Source organism: Boleophthalmus pectinirostris, unplaced genomic scaffold (genome assembly GCF_026225935.1).
Source record: "Boleophthalmus pectinirostris isolate CB_2022bp ecotype Guang Dong unplaced genomic scaffold, ASM2622593v1 HiC_scaffold_19, whole genome shotgun sequence".
Classification (NCBI taxonomy): domain Eukaryota; kingdom Metazoa; phylum Chordata; class Actinopteri; order Gobiiformes; family Gobiidae; genus Boleophthalmus; species Boleophthalmus pectinirostris.
This window is the reverse complement of record NW_026571140.1, coordinates 54,678-63,457: the sequence shown is the minus strand read 5'-3', so window position 1 is coordinate 63,457 and position 8,780 is coordinate 54,678. Positions and strand designations below refer to the sequence as shown.

The following is an 8,780-nucleotide window of genomic DNA, read 5'->3' as shown; positions in this document are numbered from 1 at the left end:
CTATTGTAAATTAAAATGAGTTTGTGCTTTACTGTAGCTGGGAGGATATTACATGTAAATGTTGTATTTTCAAATGTTTCTACACCGCACACATTCAGTTAAGAATAGCAGAGACAAAGAGGAGCTCATCGGGATAATGCACTGGTCCATTCACTCCACAAAAGAGTAAGTAACCTGTTGTTTTGTTGTTGGTTGTTTGTTTTTAAGTCATTTTTATATTTTTTTCCCCGCTGTAATACAGCTTGTATGATAGCTTATTTGTTTGTTTCTGTGTCTGTGACGTAAACGTAGCCTTTTAAACGTAACAGAACCGCGCTGTTATCTGTGGTCACGCATGCGCATTTAGACCGGTATAGGCTTGTTTACATGAGCACATGAGGAAAATGGCCGACTCCCTCGAGCCCGGTGCAGCTCATCTTCGAGCTGCTGCTGCGCGCGAGGCACCGCGGTGTCGGTGATCCGAGCTGAGCCGGACGGACCCGGGTCCAGACGAGGCCGCGCCGCGGTAAAACTGCGACACATGAACACACCGGTAGAGCGGACATGGCGCTCACGAGAGGCCGCGGTGAACCGAGGAGAGCGCGGAATGATACGACAGTGTGCGGGAAACAACGCAGACACCGGCCGCAGCGTCGTAAAACTCCGGGAGAACAGGAGTTTGTGGGGCTCACTAGAGTCAGTGGTTATCAGAGGTGAGCGCGGGCTGAGCCGCTGTTTTACATGTGAACAGTGAATGCGGGCACTGGTCCTGGTACAAGCCCGGGTAGAACGTGTGTCATGGAGGGAAAGAGGTGTGTGCGGGGCGGGGCCGCGGACACACTGGAGCAGGCAGGAGGAGCAGTGGAGCAGTGCACACGTGATGTGTTTCAAAGGAATCTTTGTCAGTCTATTAATGTTGTGAATATGTTTAGGCCTATTTGCTGTGAATGTGAACTACAAAAGCATATTGCCAGTTCAGGCTTTACACGTCTATGTTTGATACAAATGTGAATGTGTTTGTTCAGGTGAAGTTGTCAGTGCAGTCGGCCTACACCAGATGGTGGACTGAAGAGAGAAGACCAGGTCCAGGTCTTATCTCACCATGAGCTGAGCTGGCTCATCAACACGGATATAAAAGTCCACTGTGCACTGGAGTAAAGTAAAGGTAAACTTGTGATTAAATTAAAGAATTGGCCAGACATGTCAAAAAACATGGAAGACAATGTTCTGTGATTGCAGGTGTAATAATGAACACCATGTTTAATAAAAAATATGTATTTATTTGTTTAGGTGTCACCAGACCAGGTAGACACTGGAGACTGAGGACCTCACCTCTGTAGCTGCCTGCATTCTTCACTAGAAGCCTCCTGCACACTGGACTGGTGAGCATGTCATTCATGTACACACTTAGTGGTGGGATGTTGAGGTCATTATAATAACATTAAGCACAGTTGTTTTCTGTCACTCCTCTCAGTGTAAATATTGAAGGTGTATTCTAATAATAAAATGTGATTGTTTGTGTTTAGGTCTCCTGGTTTATACTGAGCACTGATCAGTTACGATCAGGTCACATTTCAGCTCTGTGTCTGAGCTCAACTCACTTCTTCACTGCATCCACTGCACTTCACAGGTGAGCATTTCTGCATGACATTAGAATAATACAGATTGCTGTTACCTCCTTTGATTCCTGTGTGTTTTGTGATTGCAGATGTTTCATGAGGTGAACACAGGACTACAGATCTAGAAGGAGCCTAAAGGACTTGAGTGCAGCTCACACAGAGCTGAAGGATCCTCATGTCTCTTCTCTTCAGGCTCTTTATACATCAGCTCATGTCCAACTGTCAGTTACATGTGTTAAATATTTTGTTACATCTTTTGTTTACATATTTTAATGTGTATTTGTGTTAACTGTTTGTTTTTTTTAATAAATGTTTGAATGCATTTTAGCTCTGAGTCTGTCTATTCTTATGACAATACATTGATTAGCTGTATTTTTTTAAATTACAGGGAATTACTGGCAACAAAATTGCCAGGTAATACTTGTGAATGTGGTATACAAGGTTTTGCTGTAAGCTGCAGAGCAATTATTTACTGTAAACTTCAAACCAATGAATAACTGAAAATTCCCCCAAAAAAACCTGTAAAGTGTTCCCAGCTCTTACCTGTAAATACAATTTACAGTAATTTATTGAAATAATACAATAAACACCTGGCAACAAAATTGGCAGGTGTTTATTGTAAAATTTACAGGAAATTTGTTACAGTGAAGGGTTCAAGAGTAAGTAAAAATCTGTAAAAAAAAAAAAAGCATCATACTCCCTTTTAAAAGTAAAGCATGAAAGAATAAAAAAAAAACAGAGGTGACATTCCGTGTCCCCAGAGTCACTCTCCATGTCCAGAGATCAGGTTGCCGAGACCCCCGCCGTCGACTGCTGCCCAGATCTCTCTGCACCGGCCCCATATGGATCCTCCTGCAGGTGGTGGGCCCACGTGAGGACGGCCCCACGTCACTCCTTCGGGCTGAGCCCGGCTGGGCCCCGTGGGGGAAAGCCCAGCCACCAGGCGCTCGCTGGCGAGCACCCACCCCAGGCCTGGCTCCATGGTGGGGCCCCAGTAACGCCAATCCAGGCGACGTCGCTGGCCTCTCATATAGGGCTTTTGAATCGCTCTTCGTCTGACCGGTCCCCCAGGACCTGTTTGCCTTGAGTGACCCTACCAGGGGCATGAAGCCCCCGACAACATAGCTCCGGGATCATTCAGGCACTCAAACCCCTCCACCACGATAAGGTGGCAGTTCAGGGAGGGTGGGCTGGGCGCTCCCTTAGAGATAGGGTGAGGAGCTCAGTCACACGGGAGGAGCTCAGAGTAGAGCCGCTGCTTCTCCACATTGAGAGGAGCCAGTTGAGGTGTCTCGGGCATCTGTTCCGGATGCCTCCTGGGCGCCTCCCTTGGGAGGTGTTCTGGGCATGTCCCACCGGGAGGAGGCCCCGGGGAAGACCCAGGACACACTGGAGGGACTATGTTTTTTGGCTGGCCTGGGAACACCTTGGGGTCCCCCCGGAGGAGCTGGAGGACGTGTCTGGGGTGAAGGAAGTCTGGAAGTCCCTGCTTAGACTGCTGCCCCCGCGACCCGGCCCCGGATAAACAGAAGAAAATGGATGGATGGATGGAAAAACAGAGGTATTTTAGACCCCCACAAACAAAACCAGGTCTTATATTCACACAGTTAATTGGTACCATGTGCTTAAGTGTAGGTAGCGGGCTTAGCTCATAACCCAAATTACTTGTGATCAGTTTCCAGTTTGAACTACTTGTTTAACTTTCAACTCAGTAAACTACAAGTCACAGCATAAGAGTAAGGGGTGGTATTTATTTATTTTTATTTATTTATTAGGCCTGAGCCCGACAGAGCGTAGGGCCTATTGCTTACACTACGCGGAGTGAATGGGGAGCGACGAGCGCATGGGTGAATGAGAGCGCGTCAGTGCCGTCACTCACCAATGACCCCACGGTGACGTGGAGGAGGTCGAGAGCTTTCAAAAAATGTATAATATGCTGTTCTAATGTTTTCGGATATATTGTTTTTGATCGAATTATTAAGCCCAAGTGCCAGAGGCTGGCGAAGGGTCTATTAGTATCGCAAAGCAATAGTCAATGACACCCATGTCATATTTTTTATGGCGTTGCCATAGCGATGACATAAACTCTCCATGTTATTCCATTGGTAAAATCTACAAACTTTGGCCGATTTCACTCAGATTTTAATTGTGAGTTCATACCCCAACCCTGCACAGATTGATGTAAGTACAGTGGGTGCAATAGCACCCCCTAGAAATTTTTTATGGAAAAATAAGGTTTTATTTTTCATAGATACACAAAATTTGGTATCCACATTTGTTACATGATTTCGATTAAAAAACTCAATGACGCCCACACTCCATTTACATTCTAAAATTATGCTATTTTTTGTTTAACAAAGTAATCACCTGAAACTACAGATACTCTTGTAGTTACTGGTCAGTGGAGGCCTCCTGGCATGACAGAGCCTTGTGGGACCCAACCACCCCCCACTTTCCCCCCTCCCTGGGCCCCATTAGGTCACTTTTTTACTGTGTTATAACTAGGTGAGACTAGGTGTCAAATTATCGTGTTAATTGCGATTAATTAATTACAGTCATATTTAGCGCGTTATGTTTTTTAATCGCGTTAATCTCATTTTTAATCTCTAATCTAAACTTTACTGTTTCTGTATGCGAGTTGCTTTATTATAAAATCTGTTTTTATGTGTTGTTGGGACAACAACACACACAAAAAAAAAACACATTTATACATTTTTTATTTCAGTAATTCCACTCATTGCCGGAAACCCACACAAAACGTAAGAGCGATGTAAACGTCATGTTAACGTTGGCGGCATCAGTCGCACAATGGACGAGGTCGAAGAGCCAGTAGAACAGAGTCAGCAGTGCACAGGTAAAAACACATATGTGTCTTGGAAATTATTCTCCCGACGTGAAATATAAAAGAAAATAACAAATATAAAATCGCCTACAACTTCAATGTCACTGGTGAAAACAACCTGCATAGGCTCATGATGTCTGCACTAGTGTCCGATAGTGACCTGCCACATGAGGGGACACGCACACAAACACACACAAACACACACAAACACAAACACACACACACAAACACACACACACCTTCATCATCGTCATTAACCTGAGAACGCGCGGACCACGTTTCCTTCCGTAGTTACTGCGCGGACACCGCTGTCCTCCCGTGCGCCGCGTACGTTAGGGTAGGGTACACTGCGTAAACTCCTGTGCGCCTCAAAACCAGAACTAACACCAAGACTAAAACTGGGACTAACCCAGTCCAGGACTATACCAGGACTAAACCAGGTCTAAACCAGGACTAAACCAGGACTAAACCAGAACTAAAACCAGAACTAAAACCAGGTCTAAACCAGGACTAAACCAGAACTAACACCAGGACTAACCCATTTCAGGACTAAACTAGGACTAAAGTAGGACTAAAGCAGGTCTAAACCAGGACTAAAATCAGTTATCTCATATATAAAGCATTTCTCTATCAATAATATTTTTAATATGGTTAAGGAAAGACTGGACTTTTTATTGTCTTTAAGTAGACAAAAGTTATTATGTTCAGATTTCCTAGTCTTTGCTACTTTACAGCAAACAGTTTCTTATTCATGGAGACTTGGGCTCAACAGCCAATTTGAAGAGAACAAACAAGAACAACATTTGCAGGATGCGGTTGCTACATTCATGTAGTTTTAAAAAGAATGACAATATCAAGTAATCCAAAGTATTCAAATTGTGTTACTCACTTTAAGTAATTAAATGGATTCCGTTACAAACTACATTTTGGGATATGTAATCTGTAATCTGTAGGGGAATACATTTTAAAAGTAACCTTCCCAACACTGCAGATTAGTAATAGTAATAATAATGATGATACTGTGGAATGTGACTGCATCTGTTAAAGTTTGTTAAACAATAAATGACTTTATAAAGTCACTTTTTTTGTTCTATATCAGTCTTTTGATCTGCCACAATAATGTAATAATGAATTTAAATGAAAATACCTCAAATTGAAGGCTTTTCTCAGCAATTTTTAGGTGAGATTAAAAATAGATTAATTTGATTAATTAATTACAGATCATAATTAATTAATCTATAAATTTTTTTAATCACATGACAGCACTAGTTATAACAGTCATATTCTGTTCTTTGTTTAAATGATAATGTTTGTGGATGAAAATAGGCACAACAGGCCAGAATATTAATGTGACACAGTACTGCTCAAGATCTACTACTACAGAAGGTGCAAGGTGATTTCACACCTTATTTTATTTCAACGTTTTTCAAACAATGATTTAAATTCTTAACTTATATAGTATTGTATTTTAACACATTTGTAATAACATGACATTTTGCAGTTTGCTCATAAATCTTTGTCCTCTATTAACTCGGATGCCTCGATACTAACGTGACAGAAATTAAAATTACTGGAAGTGAACAAATGTTGAGAGCAAAATTAGATGTATAACATTTACTGAGTTCTTTCTGCGCTCTCCCTTTGAATCACGGTGATATAATTTGTAACATAAAGATTCCTGACCAGGTTTGGAGAGGTTCTCATGCCTGCAGAGCTGTAGGACATCCCGGTACTGTTCCACTCTGTATGAACATCATGAGGCTCTTCATGGCTCACATCTCAGGAGCTGAACGGGTCCTCCTCACAGGCTCTAGAGAGAAAAGCAGAGCTACTCAACTTGAGCTGGGCCTATCTTGATTCTTGTGAAGGCAAACTACAAATGAAAAATTACAACTCTAACCACAGAGAACAACTCACAGGGCACAGCTTTTACTACATCGTTCACCAAATACAATAAGGAAACCTTAGAGTAGAGGCTAGGACATTCATTTAACTGTAATGAGCTGGATTTGAACCCACAACTCAGAAGCTGAATGAGCTCTGCATTTGTGCTGCAGCTCCTCAGTTTCAACTGCCCCAAAAACAACACCTCCACTATAACAGCCATAAAGTGTTACTGTATTAAATAGAAAACTCACCTTGTGAAGTAGTTTCCAGCTCTTCCTCTGTTTTTGAGAGATCAGTATCTTCATCTTCCACCACAGTGGGCAGAGTGGAGATGTGCCTCCATAAATTTGGTAAGAGTTCTGTGATGCCCGGCCGCACATTCTTTTGGCTTGTGTCTGATGGCGTCTGCTCCTCGGAGGTGGGTGTCTGGTAGTGAGAGGTAGTATGGGTCATCATGATTGTTTAAGAAGATTGTGTGTGCTCCTCCAGGGGTGTCCATGGAAATCATCATTTCAGGAGCTAAAAGCCGTGGGGCTTCCCTGTTTCCATCTGAATAAATTTCAGACGTGGCCCATGGAGTAAATGGACTCATAGTCTCTGTGGATGGACTGTAGTTGGATCCTCTGCTCACAGCGAGGGTGACAGACAAGTCCTCTTCAGAATCAGGAAGCACCTGATACAAGTCCAGGGACTGTTGAAAAAGCTGCAAGAAAAAGGAAAAATAGTAGAATTAAAATGAAAGAATGTTAAAATAAAGAAATGAATTGTGTTCATTGAATCAGAGCATATATCGGTTTGTCACGTTAAGGTTCTTAACACGAAGCCTTGTTTTTAAAAAAAAAAAAAACAACTTTGAACTTTGAATCAGAGAACCACTTTTTCCATGGAACCGATCACATAGTCTTAGGCCCTATCCACACTAGAACGTATTCGAGTTGTTTTGGGTGCAGAGTTCGTTCACCCTAATCCGATGGAAAATGGCTCCAGAGACGGAACGATCTGGTGCCGCCAGCCAGCTCCCACTAATCTGAGTACAGATCTGATCCGGCACTGTGTGGATGCCTGAAAACACTGATACTCTGATGTAGGTCTATGCACCATGAAGTAATTCACCACCAAAACACTAAAAGGCTAGAATATATGTCCATTCATATAAACGTGTGTCTGTGTTTCTGTGTGCAGACATATAATCTCTGAAAAGTTTAACATGAACCATCTCCAACAGAAACACAGAACAGACTCACCATCAGCAGAACACCCCTCTGTCACAGTTTTTTTGAGCGCTTAGTTTATGCAAGTTTTGTTTCTGTAAAATGTAAACAAATATGTGCAAAGTTGTGTGGATAGAATAGACTTACTGACACAGAAACGTGTCTGGACGCTAAATAGTTTCCGATACTGGGATACAGTGATTCAGTGTAAACGTAACCTTAGAACACTAACCGTTCTGTTGGAGGGTGGAACATCAGAGTGCTCAGTGTTCATACACGGTGGAACAGGAGCATCTTGTGTATTCTGTGAAGAACAACAGTGTACTGTCAGCAGATTAGACATGTTTAATTTCAAGGACAGAAAACATTTAGATTTTTATATTTAAACCATTATTGAGAAAGATCTCAGAGATGAGGACTCAAGGATGTTTGGAGAAAGTTACCTGTGCTTCATCCACTCCATGTGCTTTGATAAACTCTGATTATGATGTCTCCTCAGATGCTCCATACGAGCCTTCAGCCTGAGGTTTGAAGTAACCTCTCTGTAATACAAAGTGTGGTGTATTTGCCCCTGTGTTGCCTGTGAGCTTTTATGCAGCCTGTTGTGGCGCTGTTGTGCATGCACCTTCTTTCTCTGGTACTTGAAAAATATACAGTAAACGTGGCGCTGTTAAGGTTTGCCTAAACGTACCTGCTCTTCAAGGCTTTTTTCGAATACATTACAATTGGCGAGGATACTTGTGGAGGGACAAAGACACACGGTGTCGGTACTAGTGAGTACGATGGCCCACATCGGCAATATCGATGAGTTTAAGCCAGAAAATGAGCCGTGGACTGCATACATCGAGCGGCTGGAGCAGTTTTTCGATGCTAACTATGTTGAAGAGGAGAAGTATGTAGCTGTCTTGCTAAGTGTAATGGGTGCAACTACATATGGACTTTTGAGAAACTTAGTGCAACCGGAAAAGCCGAAAGATAACACTTTTGAAGAAATAGTCAAGATCTTGCAAGTACATTTTGAGCCAAAGCCGATTTTAGTTGCTGAAAGGTTCCTTTTTAACAACTGTAATCAGAAAGCTAATCAGACAGTTGCCCAGTATGTTGCTGAGCTAAAACAACAAGCAGCTAACTGTGAGTTCGGCGCGGGTCTGGATTCGGCACTACGGGACCGGTTCGTCAGTGGCATTAAAAATGAAACGTGCCAGAGAAGATTACTCTCTGAAGACAAACTCACGTTTGCAA

At 42.6% G+C, this 8,780-nt stretch overlaps 1 long non-coding RNA gene across 1 annotated transcript; it reads left to right on the top strand.

The window, feature by feature from the left end:
• The first annotated feature begins 383 nt into the window (after positions 1-383).
• LOC129409260 (uncharacterized) lies at positions 384-1,786 on the top strand. The gene is made up of 5 exons (XR_008632327.1): positions 384-692; positions 1,005-1,144; positions 1,270-1,361; positions 1,506-1,609; positions 1,688-1,786. It is a non-coding gene; the product is annotated as an uncharacterized LOC129409260 (long non-coding RNA).
• Positions 1,787-8,780: the final 6,994 nt, after the last annotated feature.